This window comes from Schistocerca americana, chromosome X (assembly GCF_021461395.2).
Source record: "Schistocerca americana isolate TAMUIC-IGC-003095 chromosome X, iqSchAmer2.1, whole genome shotgun sequence".
Taxonomy (NCBI): Eukaryota; Metazoa; Arthropoda; class Insecta; order Orthoptera; family Acrididae; genus Schistocerca; species Schistocerca americana.
This window is the reverse complement of record NC_060130.1, coordinates 908,527,334-908,542,358: the sequence shown is the minus strand read 5'-3', so window position 1 is coordinate 908,542,358 and position 15,025 is coordinate 908,527,334. Positions and strand designations below refer to the sequence as shown.

The 15,025-nt window shown below is 39.5% G+C and overlaps 1 protein-coding gene across 1 annotated transcript in view; it reads right to left on the bottom strand.

The window, feature by feature from the left end:
- LOC124556658 overlaps positions 1–15,025 on the bottom strand; it is a 149,719-nt gene that overhangs the window by 96,320 nt on the left and 38,374 nt on the right. The gene's annotated exons all lie outside the window — the stretch shown is intronic.

Here is a 15,025-nt window from a genome sequence, read left to right as displayed (position 1 = left end):
GTCAACAACAGCATATCTGACTCTGTGGAAGATTCTGGGCTGCCTCCATCTGACCACTCGCAGGAGCAGACACCCGCCCATAAATACTGTTTCTTCCATGCAAAATTAGGGGAACAAGCACGAAATTGTAAACCGCCGTGCTCCTACCCAAACTTCATCTGCAGGTAGGCAGCGGTGCCACCTCCTGCGACGTAAACAACAGGCGCCGTATCACGCTCCATTCTGTGTCCAACACTAATGCTTCGAATGGACGAGTCTACATCCGCAACTTCAACTCTGGCATAAACTTTCTCATCGACAAGGGTGCAGATGTTTCCCTACTTCCATCTCGAATTGCTGTCGAAAAGATCATACTACACAAAACTGTCCTACGTGCTGTAAACTCATCTAGTTTGTCGTGCTTAGGTTCTACTTCATATGCAGTGTCCCTCTCGCCTGAGTGCAACCTGAAGTGGTCCTTCCTGGTGGCTGACATCAACGATCCTATTTTGGGCATCGACTTTCTACGACACCACAAACTGTGGCCTGACCTCATCAAGAATACAGTGTTCTACCACCCTACTCAGGAACACATCCCGTGTGCTTCGTCGAGTGTCAATAGTACTGCTAAACAGGTTCACCTTGCTAGGAAGTGTAATAACCCCTCCTCCGAGCTCTTGTCATGGACCAATAACTGGCTCACGGAGCGTGTCGATACTACACACCTGCGCTTGGAACAACTTGAGCTACACCATCGCCCCAACAACTTAAGTAACGAGTTATCTTCGGCACAGCAGCAACTTGCAGCAGACGACGCCTCGGCAATACACAAGGTTAGTCGGTGCCACTACAGAGTTCTTGCGCCCGAGTGCATTTGTGACTTTGTGCCACATAAACTGTACAGTGTCCACGCTCCCGCCAGCTCTAACTGTGTTAATTCGAGCGCACATTCATCCCCCTCCTCGCTTGGGCAGCTAACTTCCCAGGTGCAGGTTAATGTTTATGATTTACCGCCATCAGCTGTTTATTCGCGCACCGCCCTCACCGAGCTACGGTTTCCCCACCCAACCGGCTCAGCATACCTCTCCGTTAGCAGGCGCCACTTACAAGCTGTCTACCCACATTCATCCTAATGACATTTGTGGTTTGTCTGTCATCGTTAGTGGTGATACCACATTAGTGCTGCTTGCGTGTGACAATTCGTGTAACTCGTTAGGTGGTATGTCACAATGTGTAGTGCAATGTTTCAAAATCTCTCGAAGTGCTACGTGTGGCAACCTACATGCTTACATTAGGCCAAGTGGAAAGGTGATCATTAGGTTCCCTGCCGATGACACCATTCCACACCAGCATCCTTACAATCATTCACTTCTGAAATATTTAGCTAGATATTACTTTCTATACTCCTTAAATCTGGCTTGAATCATATTCAGGCCTACAGGAGCCACATAATACATAGGAACTTAATCCTTAAATTCCCTTCTAGTGATTTGATAGTTAAAAGCTCAACACATCCCACTTTTGGCACTGGATGAATACAGGTATTTATACACTGTTCTGGTTGCCCCATATTTACACTATGCCTGGATACATATTCTACAAAATCATAGAATGCAGCTCCAACATATCAACACCAATGGCTTAGTCTCTTCAAAGTAATCATTAATACACAGCATAGATCATTCAAATTCACAACATCAGAATGTTTTATGTAAATGTATGTGTCCCTGATGTTAATTCAGGTACAGCTTCTCTATATGTATCAACTACTGAAACTTTACTCCCAAACATATGGATGTTGATATGTATATGGGATGGATCATACTCCACCACCATATTATTCACTGTATGCTCTATCATACTGCACAGATGATGACGATGATGATGAGTCCCATACTTCTTTACAGAGCGTAGGGGAGAGACGCGGGAGACCCGCGCCACCTTACTAGGCAAGGTCCTAGTGGAGATGGTTTGCCATTGCCTTCCTCCGACCGTAATGGAGATGAATGATGATGATGAAGACGACACAACACCCAGTCATCTTGAGGCAGGAAAAATCCCTGACCCCGACGGGAATCAAACCTGGGACCCCGTGCTCGGGAAGCGAGAATGCTACTGTGAGACCATGAGCTGTGGACACATAGATACATAGATACATAGACACATAGATAGTCCCATTCATATCACTAATACTGCACTGAAATCAAAATGTGTTGAATGTTTTCTACTTAAATTACTAGATCAAAGTCACTGTCAGGTGTTAGGCCAACATTCACACATTTTAGAGCCAGTGGCAGTCAAATTATATGTACTGGCAAATAGCAGTGTTCTGCTGGCACTTAACTGAGATTCAGCGAGTTGAGGAAGTTCCAGTAGTGTCAAGTGTGGTGGTGGTGGTGGTAGCAGGTCTGATAAATCTGGAAGACTGACTATGGACTCCTGTTTATATAGTGGTGTAGGCAACACTTGCAGTTCTGCTAGTTCTAGATCAGTTACTTATTGCATTGCTGGGAAAAATAACAAAACATAAGTATAGAGAAGTATATTAACAACAGCATTATTATTAATAACTGACAGACATATACTTACTTTCAAACAAAACAGTCTACCTATGTTTTTATTCTGGCCACGGGCAGGGGCTGGACCCTGCTAATAGCACTTTATCCTTTAACTATGATGTACAGACCTGGAATGAGAGGCAATTGGGTTTTAAGAAGGGGAGAGAGGGAAACTCTGTTCCTATTGGCTGAGAGCATCTTTCATTTACATGGACTGATGTTGAACACAAATCAATTTACGTTGGTTCTATTACAGCTGGATTTGAGTGTTATCGAGCTTTTGGGTGAGGTTTTCCACCAACAGCCATATGTTGTTTTTAAAGAGGCAGTGCTCCACCATTTTATGTTACCACCAGAGTAGCAACTACACAGAATTATTGAAAGTGATCCTTTTACCAGTGGTTCTTCCTCATAAGTACATTGTTTACTGCAAATGCTGGTGACCTGTAAGCTCCTATCTAACTAGAGGATGAAGATTTTTTGTTTACAAACATTGCCCAAAATGTTAGTTCTATTCTATCCATCTTCACGGAGCGTCCTAGTGATGATTTGGTGCACAAGACACATGCTATCGCCATTGCATGTACAGGCAATAATTCTTGTGCAGCAGTTGAAGAGGTTATGCTGTGAGGCACAAAACTTCACATTCTGACACTTGCAGTGGCAAGGAGGCTGGACTCATGCATTGCTTTGCCACAAACGGAAGTGCTGGGGAAAGAGCCATGTATGAACAAGTTAGCTAGGATGAATGCCAGGCTACAGAGACAGGAAAATAACAACCATTTTCAAGCCTTTAATAGTAAATGACAGAATTTAAAATATTGTTGGCCTATTGATGCTTAGGTGAGGCAGAAAGACAATGCACAAGCCCATGTCTCTACCCAAACTCAACTGATGAATGCCAATAGGCACACGCAGTCATGCAGGCCACTCAAAACGTTTGAAGTGCAGCAGAAATGCAATACTGTCAGCAGTTGCAGGCTCATCTCGACTATTTGTAAAGGACAGGAAATCCAGTGACCTATTCTTAATTGATGCTGGGTCTGAGACAAGTGTGCATCCAAAGAGGCACATGTGCACCACTCCTCTATGACAGTTCCACTTCCCAGAGCTGCTAATAATTCGGCAGTTGAGACATTTGTAGCTAAAGAGATAGTCAGTAACAACACATGGACACTTATTCTTTTGCATATCAACAAATCTCTGTATGCACATATGGAAAACACAACAAAGGCAAAATTAGCTCAGGACACCCTAGAAAAATTGTTTGCTGATAAGAATAAAACCAGATGAATGGATCACTGGGATGCTAGGTGGGACACCTTATTATCTGCTTGTAAAGGAAATGGTCAGAATTAGGTTGCCCATATTCTGGATTTAGTCAAAAAAACTATGCAGCATGGGCAAGCCAGTTGATAATGGACTAATTATACACATTCTGTCGAGAGGTTTACCAAAAGTTTATCTGCCTTATTGGATGGGCATAGAATCCAGTACAGCAGATGAAAATTTCACACTGGAAAACACGAAATAAAAGCTGCTAAATGGAAGTGTGAAAGAATAGTTCAACTTGGACAAAGATGGTGGTGAGTGTGCTTCAGTCACAAAGGACTGTAAGAAATCAGAGCAGCAGTTTTCCAAAGACAAGAAATTAAAAAAATAAAATGTTTCAATCGCCTAAATTATGGTCAATTCAGATCATCAAAGAAGGTTCAAAAACGGATCAAATGGCTCAGAGCACTATGGGACTTAACTTCTGAGGTCATCAGTCCCCTAGATCGTAGAACTACTTAAACCTAACTAACCTAAGGACATCACACACATCCATGCCCGAGGCAGGACTCAAACCTGCAACTGTAGCGGTCATGCTGTTTTAGACTGTAGTGCCTAGAACTGCTCGGCCACCCCAGCTGGCGCATACTCAAAGAAGGATTCCAAGGAAGTTAACAAGTCATTGTTTTGTGCACTGTGTGTCAGATTTCAACGAGAAAGAGTGGATCGCTGACTTGACTTCAATAAAGGTGTGGTTTCGAGATTTTGTGCCAGAAAACTGCAAACAAAATATTGTAATGTGCTGATAATGTTTAACTAGTAAGTGAAGGGAAAGGAAATTCTATTGTCAGTTATGTTATTCTTGTCCCTGGCTTTTCCCAGAAATTTTTGTCAGTGTCGCCTTTGGTTAAGAGAGGCGTAAATATTGTTTTTGACAATAATACATGTAAGATGCTCATAAGGGGTGAGCTACTTTGTAGTTGATTGGAGTCCATGAACAAAGAAGGTGGCTTACAAAACACTCGTTCGACCTATACTTGAGTATTGCTCATCAGAGTGGGATCCGTGCCAGATCGGGTTGACGGAGGAGATAGAGAAGATCCAAAGAAGAGTGGCGCGTTTCGTCACAGGGTTATTTGGTAACCGTGATAGGGTTACGCAGATGTTTAACAAACACAAGTGGCAGACTCTGCAAGAGAGGCTCTCTGCATCGCGGTGTAGCTTGCTCGCCAGGTTTCGAGAGGGTGCCTTTCTGGATGAGGTATCGAATATATTGCTTCCCCCTACTCATACCTCCCAAGGAGATCACGAATGTAAAATTAGAGAGATTAGAGCGCGCACGGAGGCTTTCAGACAGTCTTTCTTCCCACGAACCATATGGGACTGGAACAGGAAAGGGAGGTAATGACAGTGGCACGTAAAGTGCCCTCCGCCACACACCGTTGGGTGGCTTGCGGAGTATAAATGTAGATGTAGAAGTAGTCAAATGGCATCTATTAACTAAAAATGTTCAGCCTGTGTCAGTTGAGCATGCTCTGGCTGTTAGTAAATTTAGTAACTTCTTAGGATAGAGTACACTTGGTCATGTCAGAGTTGACACAGGACTTAAGTCATGTTTACGGAGTGGAGGCATCAAGTTGAAATGTTGTCCTTGTGACTTTTTGATAAGTGTAACTCATGTGTGCTTGACAATAATATTTTTTTTTTTACCATTTAAAAGTATTTGGTTGTCGAGCCCTTATATCAAAATATAAGAGATTAGGAGACCAAGACTAACAGACTTACTTTTTTCGGTTATGGTGAAATGACCAAAAGTTACAGACTAACTGATCCACAGAGCCCCTAGAAAATAGTCAAAGGCAGAAATATTGTTTTTCCGGACGATACCAGGTCATCAGCTCAAAGTAAAGATTACTGTGTGTTTTGGACAAGTGAATGGCTTGCTGGATGGGGTGAGTCAGAGGAAGTATTGGAAGTCATCAATGGTGGGAGTGATACTGCAGACACTGATCAAGACCTGGACTGTACCCAAGGTGCTAAGTCACTGGCAGCCACAGAGAAGACTGAGATGGTGCTGATGGACCCCAATGCTCAGAAGATGATGGACAAATCAGAAGGTCAGTTCACATAAGCAAACTCAAGGAGTACCCACATTATTTCACCTATTTGTAAGTGATTCTTCTAGTTCAGGAGAAGATACTTTCAACCTGGGAAATGCCATGTTAAGGAGTGGCAGTAAAGAATGGATAAAGACCATGGAAGAGGAAATAAAGTGAGTCCAGAACAATGGTGGATCCACCAAAGAGTGGAGGTATAGAAAACAAATGTGTAAGTAAGTTGAAAAGGGGTGCAGATTGCGCAGCACGCTATCATGCTAGACTTGCTGCTAAAGGGATTTACTCAAATGTTTGGTATAGATTATGATGAAACATTTTCATCATTTGTAAGCTAAAGTACTCTTAGATCTCCCCGCAGTTTAGCGGTAAAGCCTGATCTTAAAATTAATCTTTTTTATCCTAAAACTCTTCTCACAAAACAACCAAATGGTTTTGTATGAAAAGGTAATAAAATATCTGAGATCACCTATGGTTTAAAATGGTCAGCTAGACAGTGGAATGAAAAGGCAAAAAGTGTACTTTTAGACCTAGCTAATGTGAATACTCATAAAAGTTGTTCATTCATTTAATGGTCAGGTAAAAATCTTAAAATTGTTGCTTTGCATCATGATGGTTTTTATGTCTTTTGTGATAACACTTTGATGAAAAACAAACTGTTATCAAGACTTAACTGAGCATTTTGAAGTTAATGTTGTAGATGGAGCAAAGTCCCCTCTAGGAATGAGTATAACTATAAACTAGAAAGTAAGTATTCTAGTTTAAAACTTGACAAAGAGTGTTATATCGCAAATGCTTCCATATCTTTGATTGCATTCCCATGGGAACATCAAGAAAGGCTGTATTAAAGCTTTGGGGTGTGCAGGGTGATGAGGTTTAAGTGCCATTTCAGGGATATTTGTTGTATATCAACACATCTTGTGCAGCAAATATTTTAAGACAATATATCTGTCAGTTCAATAATGTGCATTTGGGCGCAGCAAATGAGTAGGCCTACTTCATTATCTGAAGGGATCAAAATTATGTTCAGATGTTTCATCAAACGTGAGAAAATTTCAGTTTTTTCCAAAATATTTAGCAGGATATGCTTTTCACTAGTAGAAATAGTATGTACTACAAAACACTATATGCTATAGGTACCATAAATGTATTTTGAAAGACCTTTTGTTTACTGTAATGCAGACACCACTATTGGTGGGTAAGTGCCTAATACTACATCAACAACAAATGAATAACTGAAAACACAATATGGGAAGCCTCATAGGTCACTTACCACAAGTGGGAAGGAGAAACCTCCCAACCCAAAGGACTGAACATGATTTCCAATACAGAAAGGGTATTCAAACTGCAAAAGATATACAAACTGACATGGAATCTATGCAACAAATGACCAGTATTTCATAAATATAAAATTATGATACTGCAACATGAATGTTTCACCAGATCTCTTACATGTGGCAGAAACCACAGTAATTAGAGGAATGATAAAAATTCATGGCACTGAGAACAAGAACAGAAACATCCATGGCACTATTCCCAGAGACAGAATTTGAGTAAGTCAACCTACAAAGGAACTCTACAAAAATAAGACAACATCTGAGATAAGTTAAGGGAAAGATGCGTACAGTTCTACAGAGACCTATGTATGATGGATGAAAACAGACTTACTAAGAAAAATACTTCCAATATTTACAAACTGCAGAACACACTTCTTCAGGACATTCTTGTATACTTTCCTTACTTTCATTGTATTATATTGTACAGTATTATATTTTGGGGAGATTCTGTGCACTCACCAAGAATATTCCTAGCCCAGAAAAAGACTTATCTGAGGTACCAATTGTAAACTGGGTGTAACGAAAAATGGTATAACTATGTTAATGTACACAAACTGGCAACATCCATACACTTTAATATGTTTACAGATGACTAAAGAAATAAATAGATAAATAAATAAAAAGCTATTGTTCTGGTGTCTCAGAATTCTAACTCTGGCGTCCATGTACATGTATTCCATCATGAGACTTGTTGCTGCTAATAGTGACTCATTCAGAAAACATTGCAACATTCATTCAGTGAATGCTAGACAGAAAAATTATATGCACTTGAATAACACATCCTCAAGCAATGGACAGAAAGATGTGCACCATTTAGCAGGTTTCATTTTCAATAGGCTTCTCTCTATAATACTAAACACCAGGAATTTTACGAGGTGCATTCAAGTTCTAAGGCCTCCGATTTTTTTTGTAATTAACTACTCACCCAAAATCGATGAAACTGGCATTACTTCTCGACGTAATCGCCCTGCAGACGTACATATTTTTCACAACACTGACGCCATGATTCCATGGCAGCGGCGAAGGCTTCTTTAGGAGTCTGTTTCGACCACTGGAAAATCGCTGAGGCAGTAGCAGCACGGCTGGTGAATGTGCGGCCACGGAGAGTGTCTTTCATTGTTGGAAAAAGCCAAAAGTCACTAGGAGCCAGGTCAGGTGAGTAGGGAGCATGAGGAATCACTTCAAAGTTGTTATCACAAAGAAACTGTTGCGTAACGTTAGCTCGATGTGCGGGTGCGTTGTCTTGGTGAAACAGCACACGCGCAAACCTTCCCGGACGTTTTTGTTGCAGTGCAGGAAGGAATTTGTTCTTCAAAACATGTTACCGTAGTGCCCTTTGGAATGCAATGGGTAAGGATTACACCCTCGCTGTCCCAGAACATGGACACCATCATTTTTTCAGCACTGGCGGTTACCCAAAATTTTTTTGGTGGTGGTGAATCTGTGTGCTTCCATTGAGCTGACTGGCGCTTTGTTTCTGGATTGAAAAATGGCATCCACGTCTCATCCATTGTCACAACCGAGAAAAGAAAGTCCCATTCATGCTGTTGTTGCACGTCAACATTGCTTGGCAACATGCCACACGGGCAGCCATGTGGTCGTCCGTCAGCATTCGTGGCACCCACCTGGATGACAATTTTCCCATTTTCAGGTTGTCATGCAGGATTGTGTGCACAGAACCCATAGAAATGCCAACTCTGGAGGCAATCTGTTCAACAGTCATTCGGCGATCCCCCAAAAAAATTCTCTTGACTTTCTCGATCATGTCGTCAAACCGGCTTGTGCGAGCCCGAGGTTGTTTCGGTTTGTTGTCACACGATGTTCTGCCCTCATTAAACTGTTGCACCCACGAACGCACTTTTGACACATCCATAACTCCATCACCACAAGTCTCCTTCAACTGTTGATGAATTTCAATTGGTTTCACACCACGCAAATTCAGAAAACGAATGACTGCACGCTGTTCAAGTAAGGAAAACGTCGCCATTTTAAGTATTTAAAACAGTTCTCATTCTCGCCGCTGGCAGTAAAATTCCATCTGCCGTACAGTGCTGCCATCTCTGGGACGTATTGACAATGAACGCGGCCTCATTTTAAAACAATGCGTATGTTTCTATCTCTTTCCAGTCCGGAGAAAAAAAATCAGAGGCCTTAGAACTTGAATGCACCTCGTAACATGAGGTGGGATTTGCAAATACCTGACACTACAAAGAGTCACCTGCTGGATTTATCTTCTTCAGGGTTACTCCTCATTCATAATAATGACAAATAGAAAATTTTGCAACAAGTTCTGACATTGATTTCAATTGTCAGCTCAGTCACCACAATTAAATAAATGGAAGAAAGTATTAGAATCTTACCTAAAATGCAACAAATTCTACTAATTTGAAGAATTCTTAGGAATTAATTAATTAATAATGTTTTATGCTCATCAGTATAATCTCCATTCAAATGTTATTTCCGCATTTTACTTACTGTGTTCATGGATATATATGATTCAATTACAAAACTTTACACAACAAAATACTTCAATTTAGGTAATTGTTTGGAAAACACTGGAAGATCAATAAATATTTTGCTTATGCAATGTCATGCAACGTGAAAATTATTTAGCATGTGTGACCAGTTTTAGAGAAGAAAATATGGTGGTGAGAAAGGTAACATGAGAACTACCCACAGTAAACTTATAATTTAGTAAAAGAAGAATATGATATTTGTTTCAAGCTCATCAGTATGGTCATAATTAAACTAATGTGTATGGAATTTGACTGATGACTGACCTGTTGAAGATTGTGTGGTATTCATCTCATAGCATTCATTTTATAGATAATCTGATTGTACTGTACAGGGCACATGTCAATTTTTGTCTTACGATATTGATAGTTACTTAATTCTCTACCATGGTTTTACAAGCACAGTTTTGTATGTAACACAATAATATTATTAAATAGTTTCTCTTATGATGTACCAGTACTTGGCATCTAAATTTGCCACACATTAATTTATAAATACAATATTAAACACTACACTATGATATTAAACAGGAAATTCCTCCACTGAGTAGTAGCATTTTCGACCAGAGGATCATGTATTTTTCTCTTCAGTGAACCTATCTCCATACTCAGATGTCCCCTTGTAGATTTTCAACCATGTATTGTTGTTCCTGTTGGTAGAGTTTTAAGAGGTGTTTTGAAAGCATGAAATTTTATTTTTGCCTAGTGTTGTACATTTGTTTGAAATGATTTTCTTCATTTAGTTTAGGATTACTGTGCAAAAAGATAATAATTTGAAGTACGTACAATGTAGAGATAGGGAAGATTTTAGGTACTTGAATAATGGGCAACAGGACACTCTTGGATGGGCACCACACATTTTCTAATGAGTTGTTTTTGAAATAGCAATATTCATGACATTGAATTCCCCTCAAAAATTAAACCATATCTAATCATGGATTCAAAGTAATGGTGACACACCACATTCCTGCTCTTTAAGAATGTTACCCCAGGTAGTATGTCCACTGCAAAACCAAGGCTGTTAAATTTAGTAGCCACACAATCTATTTGTATGTGTGCTCACCAGCTTAGATTTTGTCTAAGTTTAATCCAAGAATTTGATGTACTGAGCTTCTTTCATAACTTGATTTTTATGTATTGTATTGATTTTTGATTGTTTTGTTTTAAATTGTGAGAACAGTGTCTTTGAAATGTGAATGCTAAGACCATGTTGTTGGTACCATGATTTCAGGTTGTTTATTGTGTTCATGACACTATCCATGATTTATCTTGCATTTTCTTTTTCAATAAGTACTGAAGTATCATTGGTAACCATGACTAACTGAGCACTGATACTGAGACGTAAATCATTTTCGTAAAAGGTAAAAGAGATGGCCCTAAGACTGAGGCTTGAGGGACTCCTTGTAAAATTATGTTCCATTGAGATGCATGATATATAGCATTATATTTTATGATTATCCTTCGCTTCCTGTTTGTCAGGTAAGACTGGTGCCACTGCAGATCACTTTGTCTGATACCGTAGCAGTCTAGTTTATGAAGCAGCATGTGGTGATCCACCCAATCAAATACTTGTGTAAGGTCACTGAACATACCTGCCATTTCATTGTTTTGTGATAAAATTTATTATCTGTTATGCAGCTATTTTTCTCAAATACTTTGGATATGACTGGGAGGACAGGGATAGTATGGTAATTTCTCAGATCCTCTTTTCATTGAATTTCTGGTGCTGTTGAGTTACTAAGCTGGTTCCATGTCTGCTAGGTGGTTGCCCTCATCATGTACAAACTGATACATACATTGTTAACCAATGCACACACTGTTAAGTTCCAAAATTGTTCTCTCCCATTCTTTTCACAAGTGCAAGGAGGCTATGAAAGATTAATTTTTATTAACTCTGGTAGGAGAGCATAGGTGATGTGTTTCAACCTGATTTTAGGCAATAGTAAGGTGGGTACCTAAAAATCAGTAGAGGGTTTTAGTTGAGCATTGCCAGGTAAAGAAGGTGAGTGCCTTTTGTAGAGTCCATTGCTGATAGGCTCCAGCAACAGCAGATAAAGTCTAGCAGGTACAATCAACCACCAAACAGTGGTTGGAGTAAAACTGTAACATAACATGCATTGTACAACACAATATTCTTCTTGACCTATACTCACATTCCATCAAAGTAATCTCAATTAACTTTTTTGTGTGTAGTGCAGAACAATAGCATACTTACTTTTGTTATTAAAATGATTTTTTTGCTGTTCTATAAACTTGTTTGTAAAACTTAAGCATACAGCCATATTTAATTACTAATCATGTTAAACAGCCTGTAAACTGACTTTTACACTTCATATGACATATTATACTAATTATCCACACAAAACTACACAAACTAAACTGAACTAAGACAAACATAACACTACAAATGTTGTTCTCAGGAAATGGACAAGTTAATTTTTGTTTGTGAGCAGCTGTGAATTGCCCTAATTGCTGTCAACTGACTGAAACCTGCAGCAAATGAGTGTCTTGGGCAGGCTACTGAGAGGTGTATACAAGAGATACTAAAGGTACCTCAAGTAATATCTTCTCCCATGGGTACTGTCTGCTCTCCATGAAATACAGGATGTATCACCACTTGTCAGCTTGAGTGTGACTGGCAAGTCAGTGGTAGATTTGCAGGCCCTATTCATAAGAGACAGTGACCTGGTGGAACTCGGGGTACAACACGTAGTCACTTAACCAACAAGTCTTAGGTGCTGTGCCCCACAAAAACTGCTTCAGATATCATACTATAAGCCGCTGTCATATTATTCAGCTTGAACTGGTGACCATTAAATAGCTTTCAGTAAGGTAATCTCAGATCCCATGTTATCAACAATAGACACAGTGACTCCCTCAACAGATGCATCTAAGTCTTTGCACTGTTGCTAATATACTTTTTACATATGAACAACCTACACTTGCACTTCATTCCCCTATGTCTTTTTGTCCTGGAAAGATCTAAGTTCATATACTGAAATGGATACAGATTGTAGCCACTGCAGTATCGTAATGAAGGAGTAGGTTCATTTTCATGAACAGCTAGAAACCATGTTGGCCACTCTTGACCTGCTTCATATTGTGACATCGTAACCACAATCAAGTCCAAATCCAACAGCACAGTCGTCAATGAAGTACAACACTTAGTACTGAAAGCATATAATATAGACACAACAGAACTGCCTCATGAATGCAGGGCTCTGCTATATATAAGAATCTGAAATATTCCAGAAAATACAAACACTAAAAACATAAGAAATTTTGAAAACTTTCTAGGAATGATAAATGCTAAATAACAAATACCTGCTGGTGATCAGATTTTAAATGGTGAGTTGCTGCATGACTCCACTGTGCATGCAGCACAGCTCATAGCAAAATTACTGCAGCAAATTGTGACAGTTATGGAGTGACGGGGCTGGCTCCTGTTGCAAACAAGCCACAGAGTTTGCAAGTCACTTTTTTCCTGACATGGTCAGCATAAAACCATAGTCTGACACAATGAAGTCATCTGATGGTGACTGGGAGGACATGCCACAGTCTGTAGATAAATTGTGAGAATGGTTGTACATGTCAGAGCTGGCAGGTTGGAGTTGTTCTTTGAGAAAGTTTGTACATGTCTAGTGACCAAAAGTCTAGCACCTGTATCTCTAATGAGTGGGTTTGAGGCAGTGCAATCTCTTCAACAGTGTCACTGATGAGAGAGGGATCAGTGACCACTATATGACTACAGCACCATGGGAGTTGGAACAATTATTTTGGACTGTGCCCACATGCTTAGGTCAACCATTCTGATGTCATCAAAGATGTCACAGATTCCACACTTAGAACCATTCGTGTTGGTACCTGTAGGGTGACATCATATCATTACTCAGCTCAGTGGTTTACTCTCTTAGAATGTCTCATGTGAGTAACATGATAAATTTTCATAGCAGAGACTTCTACTGAAGTGGTCTGATAAATCTGAAGTAAATTGAGATGGCGTTTGGACTTTGATGAATTTATCTGAAGTAGGCAACTGAGCAGTGGAGGCTGCATAACATTTCATGCCATATATGTTACATCAAAATACAACATATCAAAATGTCTTCAAACTGTACCAAAATATCCAAAAACACACCCCAACTGTAGCAAAATACTTCCCAAACTACAGCTTTCATGATCGCCGTCAACACTCTCAGTACCACACAGGCATTCCATAGTGTACAGTGCTAGTTACTTGCTATTGTATCTCTTTATAGATCACCAGATGGAAGTCCATTAATATTTTTAGAAAAACCTGAGACTTTACTAAATTTCTTTCTTAGACCTCAGTGGAAGAAATATAGTATAGTGATTGGTGGTGACATCAATGCCACATTTGATGTAAACAAAGACATGCACACTGTAAAAGAATTTAAAAACCTGTTACAATAATTCAGCTTCATTTTATGAACTGCAAACCCACAAGACAGTATGCCTGTCTCGACAACATAATTACAAATGTAAATAGAGAGTTACTGTCTTCAGATGTGGTTGTCTTCGATTTCTCAGACCATGACTCAGTAAAATAGGTAATATGGACTATAAGGAGTTTAAAGAGCCTAAAATAGTCATCACAAGACCAATAACGCAAGAAAAATTGTCTAATTTGATGGTCTCAATCAGTAATTATGACTGGTCACATATGTTTAACAATAATGCTCAGGGCTCTGCCAATACATTGTTCAATAGATTTTTTTCATTCTTTCTTAAATATATTGGAGACCAACTGCCCTCAATGCAAATGTAAAGTTAACCTTAAAAGAAACAGTAATAGGCACAGGGATAAGAATCCATGGTATACTGCTCAACTGGCCAATATGAAAAGGAGGTGGTTGTTGTATAGAGATTCTTACAGACTTCAGAAAACTGATATGACTAAACAAAGGTACTCAAGAGCACAAAAGGAACATAAGTATGCTTTAAATGAGGCCAAAAAATGACGTAACGTAGTCAGCACTGAGTCATCAAAAAATAAATGCAAAAAAGCATGGACTATAATAAATTCAGTGGCCAAAAGCAAGCAGAAAGCTGGGGTAGAAATTTCAGTAGATGAATTTAATTACTACTGTATAAAATCTGTTAACCAAATTAGGGAAAGCATTGGGAGGCCTCAAGAAACTGTAACTGATCTAATTAAATATCATAATGTAGACTACAACCTGAAAGATAAATTATTTTTAACAGAGGTCACACCAGATGTTGTTTTAACT